Source organism: Heloderma suspectum, chromosome 1, assembly GCF_057233095.1.
Source record: "Heloderma suspectum isolate Gila_16-S chromosome 1, 16-S_ref, whole genome shotgun sequence".
Lineage (NCBI taxonomy): Eukaryota > Metazoa > Chordata > Lepidosauria > Squamata > Helodermatidae > Heloderma > Heloderma suspectum.
The window spans coordinates 158439125-158451718 of NC_139458.1; positions in this window are offsets into that span (position 1 = coordinate 158439125).

Genomic DNA, 12594 nt, shown 5'->3' on the forward strand with positions numbered 1-12594 from the left:
ATAACGGTATAACTGCTATGTGTAGATTCAGCCTAAGTTTACAAGCTGATATAGTGGTCACCAACTGAGAAGGACCAGTGTTACCATGCCATGAAAATAAAGTGAGAAAGGGCTCAGAACTTTCTCCTTGTGTCTTTTTGTTTGGTGCTGTACAGGCTGATAATTTTGTTGTGTCTTCATCACTGCCTTAAAAGGCAAGCCACATGTGCCCCCCCGCCCCTGCCCCCATTGCCTCTCTCCTCCATTTTTTGCCAGCCAAATCTTTTGATGCTTTCTCCCTCCACAGCATGGGACAAACATGTCTCCACCAAATATTGATCAAATTCATTAGCTGCATTCCTGTGTTGTGAGTCTGTGGGAAGTTTGCAACTGCCACAAGCTTCAGCTGCCTGAAACAGGATTCTATACACCTCTGCCAAGCGCAATACTGGATAGTCTCACATGTTCCATATTGAAGCATGATGGAGTGAAAACAGGATGTGAACAAAGACAGCACACCTTGATAACCTAGAAATCATTCAAGAATAGATAACATTTTCAAGAAACACAAGCTTCCTTATATTGGTTTTTTAAAAAATAGCTACAGCTATAGCATACTGGAATGCTAGCTGTACTTTTGACAAAAGAATGTTAGCTTTTGATTAACTTTTACAGAATATGTAGATATAGTCAATCCATTATTTCCATTCAGATTTCAAGGAGAAACGCTGTGTATTGGCTATGTGCATAGAACAGTAGTGTCCCCCCCCCCCATCCCCACTGCCTTTGGATGTCTTCAGGCTCCGTGTGCAACCTATTTCATTCACACCATTCTTTGTTAACATAATATGATAGTTAATAGTTTCCGAAAGCAACTTTTCAGCAAAGGTGAGATTATAAATAGATATGAACAGGATTCTTTTTGTGAAGGGCATGTTATTGTTCCTGAAAGCAGGAACTGCAAGCCTTCCACATGTTTGGTTGTCATCATTCATGCAAAATCAGAGTTCTATATAGCCTGCATTTTATTGCACACCTTTGCTTAACGAAGTAGAATGCAACACTGTGGCGTGACTGCCCACAACATGAAAAGCTTACAGGGCAGACAGAACAAGCCTCCTGTGCACCAACAAATGAATGTTTTTCTCCTTCCTGGTCTTCTGTATCTCTGCCTTTACCTATGGATGTGGGAGCTGAAAATCAACAAAGGTATTATCCAGGAAACTAGTGTATCTGAAAATAAATGGCTGTGTAAAATCTTGGCTATTAAATGAAATGACTTCATATTGATCAAGGCCTTTGAGAGGAGTCTTTTCTTCCACCATAATATTTCTTCAGTGCAGTCAATATCAGTGCTGATTATCTACTCCTAACATACTGAAGAAACTAACCATTCATACCTTATCTAGCATTCTTCTTTTGTTTTTATCGGTTGCTCTTCTATGCCTTTTATTTATCTGGACCACAAGTGCTGTCACTTCAGAAAATGTCATAAGGTAGTTTGAAAATACATTTAGTTGTTTTGAATCCTCCAGACATTACATCTTTTCTTCCAACATTAATTTATGTGAATTTTTACAAGCCAAGGTACAGGTTTCTTAGACATACAGTACATGACTGTCAAACTTACAAATATATTACATATTTTACCGTTCCTGAAAATTTAGATGACGGACAACTTCAAACAGTGGAAACTGCTTTTCATCCATTTTCAATTATTTCTTCGATTTCCAATGTATTATTAATATTTATTATTAATATGACCATGGTCCTAAATTGGTCTGTCAGCTTTAAAAAAATAATAATTCAAAACCAGTTCATTGGTCCATCTTCTTATAGATTTGGAACACACTCATTCATAATCAGAATGTCATCCACTGCAGCCATGCTCAGGTTCATAGAAAGATACAGGTTGCGGGTCATTCAACTGTATGTTACGCCTTAGCTGTGCCTGAACGAGTCGCAGATGAGTTCTTAATGCCTTACCGAGTTATGGGGTTGGATCCAAGTCATTGCACCTGAAGAGTGGATATTTCAACAGGACAGGATTTCCTCATCTTCCCCTCTCCCCCTGCAGCTCCTTACATGCCCCGAGGGTCCCTCAACCCTCTAGAGCAGATTTGGAGGGTGAACGGGGGGGGGGGGGCTGCAGGAAGGAGGAGAGGACACACAAGTTCCACCAGTGGTATCCATTCTGTGGGAGCAATGAGGAAGTTGGATCCAACCCAGGATGTTCATGCTCTAGTTGGTTGATCTTTATTTGGCAAGTTTAATCTGAAGATGGCAGTGAGTGTGGGTGATCCTATGCAGCCACAGTATGGTCTCTTTGTCCAGCTATAGGCTGCACATGACCAGACACTGATTGAAGCTGGGGCTGAGTAACATCACCAGGATCCAGTAGCTGGACAGGGTATGCTGTGGCTGATACAGGGTGAGCATCCAAGTCAGCCCTCATAGATTTTGCTGGTACACCTGGGAGGCCACCATCTAGGGATGATGAAGGGCAAGACACTGATTTCACACGAGTTGGGTGACTTCAGAGTTACAGTACATGGGAGCAGTGGCCAGTTGTACATACCACTTGTCTGAGCTCCCGCACAGACAACTTTGCAAAGATGAAGAGATCTGAGGTGCCTTGTTAGAGAACACCAACATTACCTAGGTTCTCCACAGTTACATATGTATATCTCAGTGCTTCAATGACGTCTTTATAGAGTAACTTATTGCTACACTGGTTTGTGGAGCTCTTGACTCTAATGAAATTGTCCATTATAAAAATCTGCTTTTGGAATTTTGTTCATGCAGCAATTATTTGAAAACATCTTCACAACCTTTCTCATTATCTTCTTGTTGTTGTTTTGTTATTTGGCCTGTTAATAGGAAGGAAAGGAAAGGTTCCTCCTGTGCAAGCACTGAGTCATTGCTGACTCCTAGAGGGACGCTGCTTTTACTGGTGTTTTCATGCAGACTATAGCATGGTGGTTTGCCATTGCCTTCCCCAGTCGTGACTACCTTTCCCCCAGCAAGCTGGGTACTCATTTTACTAGGGATGGCAGAGAATTCCGCCACGGATCTCAGTGAGGCCGAATGCCAGTGCATTCGGCTCCCCAAAATCTGTGGCGGAATGGTCTGCCGCCCCCCCCCACGGATCCCCCCTGGGACGAGACTTACCTGGGGCGGATCTTCCGGGTGGCGACAGCTGCAGCGGCGGCTGCGGCTGCGGCGGCTGGTCTTCCGACCGGCTGCCGCCACCGCCATTTGCAGGCTTGTTTCCCCCCCCCCAAGACGTGATAGGCTATGTAAAGATTTACGTAGCCTATCATGGCGGGGTAAAAACAACAACAACAACAACGGCGTACGCAAATGGCGGTGGCTATGGCTGCCACCATTTGCGTTCCTTATTTTTGGTGTCTTAGTCTATGTAAATATTTATGTAGACTAAGACGGTGAAAATAAGGGGAACGCAAATAGTGTAGTGGGCGCTATTTGCGTCCCTTTTTTATTCGCCATTTTAGCCTACGTAAATATTGACGTAGGCTAAAACGGCGAATCAAAAAGGGACGCAAATAGCGCCCGCTACACTATTTGCGTTCCCCTTTATTTTCGCTGTCATAGTCTACGTAAATATTTACGTAGACTAAGATGGCCAAAAATAAGGAACACAAATGGCGGCGGCCATAGCTGCCGCCATTTGCGTACGCGGTTTTGTTTTGTTTTTTTTAACCAGAGCACTCTGTGGCCGGAAATCCGGCTGCAGATGGCTCTGGCCTGGGCCTGGCTGGCTGCTCTGCGGAGCCTCCACGGAGCACAGCCAGCCATCGAGGATTCCGGGGGGGAGGAACGGAGTGCCTCCCCCCCCGTCGAGGATTCCGCGGGGAGGGACAGAACGCCTCCCCCCCCATAAACATAATCCACAGAAAGGTAAGTACATTTTGTACATCCCTACATTTTACCAACCTTGGAAGGATGGAAGGCTGAGTCGACCTGAGCCGGCTACCTAGGATCCAGCTTCCGCTGGGATCGAACTCAGGTCATGGGGAGAGTTTCAGTTGCAATACTGCCACCTATAACTCTGCGCCACATGAGGCTCTGTTAATAGGAACACACGCTATAATTTAGTTTGGTGCTATACTGAATAATTCTAAGGCATGCTAATCCAGTCATGTTGCTGAGACTTGGAACAAAATACCTTAACATGGTGTCAAGAATTTGGCACCATGTTTATGTACAAAATGACTATTTAGAAAGATATTGTAAGATGTTGAATCAAGGGCTTAGTCTTTTATGCATATTCGTAATGGGACAGAAATTTGCATAGCGTGCTAGAGTACACTTCAGTGGTGACTGACGTTTTGGGGTTTGTTTGTTTCCTTGGCAGGCAGCTAATATTATTGTGTATATTCCAACCGTTCTCTTTTCAAATGTTTATTTATGAGTCTTCCTTGCCTTGCAAATCACCTTGATTTGCATTAAATAACAAAAGTAACTACTAAACCACAAATGGGAAACAAAACTCAAATGACAATAAAGATCAGAATGCAAGCTTAATTGACAACAAAATGGGGGCTTGACTCTTAAAGTTCTCACCTTCATGCAGCACTGAATTAAGCGAACTTGAAGCTCAAGTATATATTAATTGACTAGTACCTACAGTAGTACATAGGTAGTACACAGGTAGTACACAGGTAGTACACAGGTAGTACATAGAGCACCTACTGGATGGAAGAGATAGTAAGTGCAGGAAGTCGCAACTGCATCTACCAGCCAGGATATCAGTCTAATGTCACATCTCCAGCATAGGCTTGGAGCTCAGAGCCTTCTTCATTAACATTTCCTTACATACATTTTTCATCTGTGAAAAACATGCACCATAATGACTTCAGTTTTGACAATACGATTGTGTTCATTTTGCCATGTGTAGAAGCACAGCACTTTCCAAATATGTGTTTACCTAGCAAACAAGACATACCTTTTACATATGAAAATTTCTTTGATATGCGTAGTGCAGGAAAATATTGTGAATGAAGCAGAGATGACAGAATCAGTCTGTTCCCAGTCCATGTCATGTTTCCAGGTGTTCATTCAAAAGTACATTCTGTGGGTTAGAAAAAAAGGAATCGAACAAGAATCTGCATTTAAACACACACACACACACACACCACACACACAGGCATATTTTATCTCAAAATGTCCATTTCTGAACTATTTTCTCACAAAAGACAGATTTTCAAATGCATTATGATTCTTGTTTTGAGCCGATATCTGTGGAGAAACGTTTGTAAAGTGTGAATATCAATGGATAACTAAGTTCCAATCTGCCCAACAATCCAGGAGGTACGGTTCATATCAGAATTCATAAAGCAACTCTAGCATCAAATGTCTGTCACAGAAATTCATAAAATGCCAAATTACTCAAGCAGCTCTAGTTTGAAGAGCCCTTTGTCTTGCCGCATGAATAGGAGCAGGCTCCCACCAGCAGATAGCTGGGGCTCCTGAGAAAGGTACCTATGAAACTCTTCCCTCTTAATGTTATATTGTTCACATCTAACTATTCCATCTTTTCTGTTAACTTTGATATTGGTCCTAACTGCTGTCAATTTGAGCCTGATATAGTTTCAGAGGTTGGATTGTATAGTATGATACTTTTGTCTATTTTCTCTATAGAGTTTGATCTAAAACCTTTCCAGCTGCTCTACAGCCTCCCTGTTTCCCCAGCACTATGCTATCATCCCTCCAAAATAGGCTTAAGAATAAGATATGTGCAGCCCTATGCATGTCTGTTTGAAAGCATGTCCCACAGAGTGGAGGCAATATGATGTGGAAACATTTTGAACAGCTTCCATGGCATCTGCTGCGCCTAGGAAGTACTGAAGTTACATTATCAGCCCCTGATAGTCTTTGTTTTTTAATCTTTTATTGCGAATTTTTACAAAACAAACTGAAAACATTACAAAACCTTAAAAAAATAACAAAAAAAATACAACAACATGTTCAAAACCCTCAGTTTCTAACATTACAATATTCAGGGGGAAAAGTGGTGGGGGGGAGGTTACACATAAACTTCAGTAAAAGCAGACCAAATATCACCTATATACCATTCTTTCAAATGTTGCTAGTGTTGTTAAGTCTTCAGTCCATTGCGTTATAGGTAGGCGGTGAGCTTTTATTCTTCCAATATTGTAGTATCAGTCTTTTAGCAACCAAAAGGGCACGAAAAATCCATTTACCTATGGGGCACAATGTTTTCAGCCCTGAAGGCCACCTCTAGAGTATGCTGGGAGGCCAGGGGCTGTACATGCATATATGTGCACACACACACATACACATGTATACACAAATGCCTTCCAACTTTTGCACCACTTTATAGATGTCTTGTTTGCAGTCATATACGATGGCACATGAAATACAAACAACATGAAATGTCCAGCAATAAGATTTTTATGGCTTAATTTTTCCCCATGTCTGGTTTGCTACAAACGTAACTCTCTATCCCTTTGTCATCCACTTTTATCTTCCTTCCCTCCTTCCTTCCTTCTTCTTCTTTTTTTTTTTTTTTGAAATTTCTATCTCAGTATGTCTACAATTACAGGAATTCTGGAGTTTAAACTATCATGTTCTCTCTCTTTCCCTGATTTATAGAATAGAACAAACCAAAACCACCAGCATAAGATAAATAATTCATACATGTAAAATTAATGATTAGTTGGAAAATGGTTATCAAATATTTAATTTGACTGAAATGGCTAGGCTGGTGCATTATGCATTTCAGATATGAGGGTTTCAATCAAACAATAATACATTTCTATTTTTCATGCTGTTCACACACTTTTCTCTAGTCCTCTTCTTTAATAAACAATTTTGGAACCTAAATTTGATCATTACATGAAGCTTGTCATGGTTGATTATATCATTTTGGAAAACTGATTGCCAGACTAGTTGCTTATTTTCCCCATTATTCTGTACTCAAGAATTCTTAAAGGAAGACATGTGGCTTTAGAAACAATATTTAAAACACAATGGGCAATTTACTAATGCAGAAACTACTTCTGAACATTCAATCAAAATTCCATTTTTTAAAAAAAAGCTAGATGTTTCATGTGGTACAAAATTATTCCTAATTCAGATCAGCATGAGAAAAACTGGGGGGTATACTTTATACAATGCCATCTGCTCCCACAGTATATCCAAGGCTTTCTTGATCTTTGCCAAAAAGGAACGTCTGAGAAAATGGCTAAATGATTATAGAACTTGTGAGCAAAAGCAGTAGAAAGGGAAGGGGCAGACATGACATGGTTTGAAGGGGAAAACAGATGAGGCAGTCACATTTTCATGGGACAAAGCAAGTCAGACAACTGCTTGGGCAATGACATTATCATGTTGCTGCCTACTTTTCTATATGGGCAGATCTCAGTTCAGTACAAATTTATTTCACCATTGACCAACACATTTTTGACAGTTTTGTGATTGCATGGTGAATGTGAGTCATATGGTTGCTTTGACACATGTTATATTTTTCATAGGTCTATTCAGCCTTCATTTTTAGCCAATCAACTGGGTTTTGTGAATTGACCCTGTGTTTGTTCTGGAGAAATACCAAGCAAATGTAGCCCACTAATAAGTCTATTGCTGATACTGCAGTATAATTAAACACTATGTACGAAAAGAGGAGAGTACAGTCTGACACTTAAAAAAATGTCTGTGTCAAATGTAAATTTATAGCTCTTTACTCATGCTTATTCTCATCTAACTGAGTAAATGTATTCCACTTCTCCTGAACTTCTGCCAATTAACAGATAAAAAGGCAATCTTTATAAGTATCCAATGTTTCATGATTCTGAGGGCACAATATTCACACAAAGAATTCCTTAATTTACTATTACTCAAGAAGTTTTATCTTAATCCACGTTTTCTTAATTCATGGCAGTTATTTAAATGCATTGGTTTTCTTTTAGTTTAATGGCATTGGGGAGTAACCCTTGTAAACCAGGGAGAGGGGTAGGAAGGGAGGCTTCCCATAACTGGTATACAAAGTGGTCATCCTTGTTTTTTTGGCCCCAGGATGGGAATGCAGCTACTTCTGATGCTTACCTGCCTCCCCAACCTGTTGCCTGCCCCATTTCTTCTAGACATATTGAATTATCAGTTTGTGGTGTGCTGTGTCAATATTCAGCATGTCAACAAACAGTCCAAGAAGATATTTTATTAGTGTCTGGTTACGGCTGCCTACAAACCACAAAGCTTTCTCCTCCAAAACAAGGTGGATCTTGAAGTCTTTGGAGAAGTCTGCCCAAGCAAAAATGGTCATTCAGGAGTTGAATATACACAGAGGCAAATTTAGAGGTAACAAATTTTGACCTAAGGGCCTTCATTGAGCCTTCACTTGATGTATGCCCCGGCTGTGGGCTTCCAAGATTTAGAGGTGCCAAGAAAGTGATAAGTCAGATCCAGGTTTGCTTACAAGGAGATTTTATTGAGTACCTACAGCGCACAGGTGTACCCAATGGCTGGATCAGACAACACTCTGAACCAAAAGGGAGGGGATCATAGCCGATCTGATTCAATAACCAGAGACTTTGACAACCAGTTCTCCCCCTGTATAGTGTGTAAAGCCATGTGAATGGCTTTAAGAATGACAGCCAAAGTAGATATCTTCTTTTCTCCTTGCAAAAGAGAGGGTTTTGTTATTTAGAATGTGTTTGAAATAGCTTAGATTTAGATTTCCAAGTAGACCCATTAAAAGCTCAGAAACACTGGCAATGTCTTTGCAAGCTCCCTAGTTAGACAGTCGTTTTCCCTCAGCAATCTCCGAGCAATCAAGCCAGGAGAGTGTGAGGGGAGGGGAGTAAATTTTTAGAGGGAAGAGGTGTTGTGGGAGCAGGGATAATGTCAGGGCCCAGCTTCAGTAATGCAGTGGGCCTTGTAAGTTATAGCCAGGATTTGATTAGAAGTAGCCTAGAAGGGCTTAGACCTATTCAGTTTCTGGAGTGTCAGAGTCTGTATGAGCTTATCTCTGTCAGTGTTCTTGGAGCAGAGCCAGGGGGAGTCACCCCACTCCCTGTCCACCTGCTGGTCTGGCCTTGGCAGGCAGGGAGGCTGGAAGCTGTCTGTGAGAACCTGACAGAGGTGGGATGGGATTTGAAGAAGGGTCACCAGGTTGAAGCATCACTGCTGAAGGGCTGAGCAGTGACCCCCTGTTTAGACAGGGGCCTTGCTGAAAGGCTAAAGGGCCTTGTCTGTCAAGGAATCTGGAGGGGGTATCCTATAGTCACACCTTCCCTTTTAAGCTGATGTAAAGGTGAAGAGCCTTTGCTAGGAACATCTCGTCTTCATTGCTTGAAGCCTACTCTGTTTGGATCCATCATCATCTGGACTTTTAGAGACACTCTGCACATGGACTGGAACTTTGGATTGTTAAGGACTTCCCATGAAAAGTACTGTGAGGCTTTTCATAGTCTTGAACTCTTGTTGCTGTAGATTGTGTGTTTGTCTTTGTAGTCAGCTCAGTGTATGGCAGGCTGGGTTTGATCTATGATTTTTGGACTTCCCTCTGCCAGAACCCATGCAGTGTGGAGTTGCCAATGAGAAAGTGGTGGCGTGGAACACTTTGCATGTGTGGGTAAGCCCTTCCCTTGATCTTGATGGGCCTTGACCATGTAGCTTAAAGTTATTAACAAAAGATTCAAAGTTAGACTTTCTATAGATGTGAGCTGTTTAGGCCTTTCATGAAGTTATCCCCTGATTGCCTGGAATGATAGTTTCATTCCAGGAATCATTCCCTTTCCATGTCCGGGGTTGGAGCCCCGTGAAAAGATTGTCTAAGCTGGGTACCCAAGAATCCAAGGTCCCTTCCCTTGTGTTCAGAACTGTGGGGATGGCAACGGAGAAGCCATTGAGATAGAAATGACAGGCATGAGAACTGCTATTTTGCACAACTGCCTGGCATTAGACATGATTACAGCAGCCCAGGGCGGCACTTGTGCGATGTTGCAACAAGAGTGTTGTGTATACCGTACATTCCTGACAAGCAAAGTGTGATAAATCACAGTATAAGGGCTCTATATGCTCAGAGTGAGAAAATACATCACCTGGAAGAGGATTCCCTCTTAAGACCGATTTCAGACTGGTTTCAAGGAATCAGGGGGTGGGAGGTGGAAGCAAGTTTTTGCAATAACCGTGACTGATATGTGGTTTTATAGCTTTGTGTGCTTATTCATATGGCTGCCACATTTTGAAATATACAGTAGAATAGCTATTGATCCCCTTGTGGTCAATCGACAGGGCAAAGAAGATCTGGCCCTCTGTGTAAGAAGAGATTGTGACGTGCAGATTCCATCATCCTTTGACCATCTTGGGGGTGGAATGTAGGGCCCCAGGCCTGTAAGCAAGTTAATAGTCATTTTAGACTCGCTTAGAGATCCACAATGCTCTCTGCTTTGGTTCATTATTAGTTGCAATCTCTTGCAGTTAGGCCTCTTGGCTCATAAGATGAGTCAAAGGCCGGCATAGTGACCCCTCAGCACATTCCAGAGCTAACAAGCTCTGGTACTGTTTATCTTATCAGAACCTAGGATGTGCCTGAGAGTAAAGCTATGTTTATCTTAAGCTACAGGTGTCCATGCTGAGAAAATTGTAGTAGTCTTGCTTCTGTGAAATATGTTACCAAGCACTGCTAGGCTATGCTGGGAAAGTTGTAAATGAACTCTAATTCATGCTTGCACCTGCCATATTATCTTACTGCTATGCCTGAACAACATGTATGATATAAAAGTGTTCTTGTAGCAGAGCTCTTTGTTCAGAGCTTTTGTCTGATCCAACAACTGGGTATGCCTGTGTGCTGTAAGTATTCAATAAATGTCTCCTTGTAAGCAAACCTGGATCTGACTTATCACTTTCTCAGCACCTCTAAATCTTGGAAGCCCACAGCCAGGGCATACACTTGAGATGGTGGTAAAGGGGACATCCTGTGGTGTCTGCAAGATGCTCCTCTGGCCATGCACATTGAAAGGCTTTGTAGAGTGGCTGTCATATCCTAGAAACAGAGGAAAGATGTGCATTGACAAAGAGGTACAAAATGTTCAGTGGGGAGCACCTCAGAATGGGCATTGGTAGGGCAGGGATGGGAAACCTCTTTCATCTTGAAGGTGTTCAAGTGTTGGATGGAGCAAAAGGTGTGGGGATTTTCTCTTTCTAGCACTACAACCTATGGGGAAACTGTTCTTTTACTGGGCAATCTCACCTATGGGCTTTCTTATTTCCAGCAAATGCTTATATTTCAAGGCCTAAGGAACTCTCTGCCACTATAACTCAGGGTTCCCGAAGCTGATCCTTTTCTACTGCCACCAGTCATCTTGGAATACTTTAAAACTTCCTTGTAGCTTGGTGTAAATGGCTTAGGCATGACATGGACTGCAACACTAGAGACAAGATGAACTATTAAACAAGTTAATTTATTAAAAGGGTTTTTCAAAAGAATGCTTGCTGACACTTCTTAAAGACTCAAGAGACATTGTTGCTAATACAAGCCCCTTAATGATGTCTTTTACCTCAGGACAAATTCCCTAAACTTCCATCCCAGCCAAATGCACTCACAAGCTCTTCAGTACAGCCTTCCTTTGACTCCTAAAGCTCCTCCTGTTGTATTTCTGGCTGCCTGGACACTTTAGATTTTTACTGCCTGCTTGTGCAACCTTCTTCTGGCAAGCTGTTAGGGCAGCCTCCTGGAATAACACATCCACCTGCTCCCTACTCCTGATCTTCACCAGCCGCATATGGTTATCTCCCAGAGAAAGAATAGCTTAATATCCAGGTCTTAGCTATTTACTTTCTCCTCAGCTTTCTCCTAGTCCTTCAGAGAGTTTGGCCCAGTACTCTTTGTGTTAGGTGCAGCTGAACTTTGAGTTTTTCCACAAAAACTCTCAAAGCAAAAAGCGATACATCTCAGCGCTGCGCCACTGCCGCCCTGTGCCTGCTTGGCTGTCTATGGCCATGTTTCTATGACAACAGAAGGAGAACCTAATGGAGGAGTACTGGATTTTAATTTAAAAAGGAATCAGCTTTGCTGCAATGTAGTCCATGTAGGGCTCCACGAGCTGGTTCTCTGCACCAATAAAAATCGCTTCACAGAACATACTTCCTGGTGGGGGTGGGGGTTGGAGTGAACGTCATCTGACTGGCAGGGGCTGCTCAACCAATAAGAGAGGCCTCCCCCTCGTCCCCTCTCTCCTTTCCCCTAAAAGTCCAAGTGCACCTGCATTTCAGAAGCAAGCCTAATTGATCACAATGGGAGATACTTCTGAGCAGACAGACATATGCTTGTGCTGGGAAAGACAGCAGTAAACACAAAGGGGACTGGGAAAAAGGAGGATTCATAAAATCAAAAAAGCATCCTCCTGATTTCATGTGATTTTTAAAGGGGAGACCCACAAAACCATCATCCAGTCACAAAGCACATCTGCCTCCACAGACTGAACTAGAAAAATCATGGATCTGCCACTTGTGGATGCAGCCACGGTGGAAAAAAAAATGGATTCAAGGCAGGGATCCTTAGGGATCTTCATGATTTTTACAAGAAAGATACCCCCAAACACCATCATATCACAGAGCAAATCTATGCCC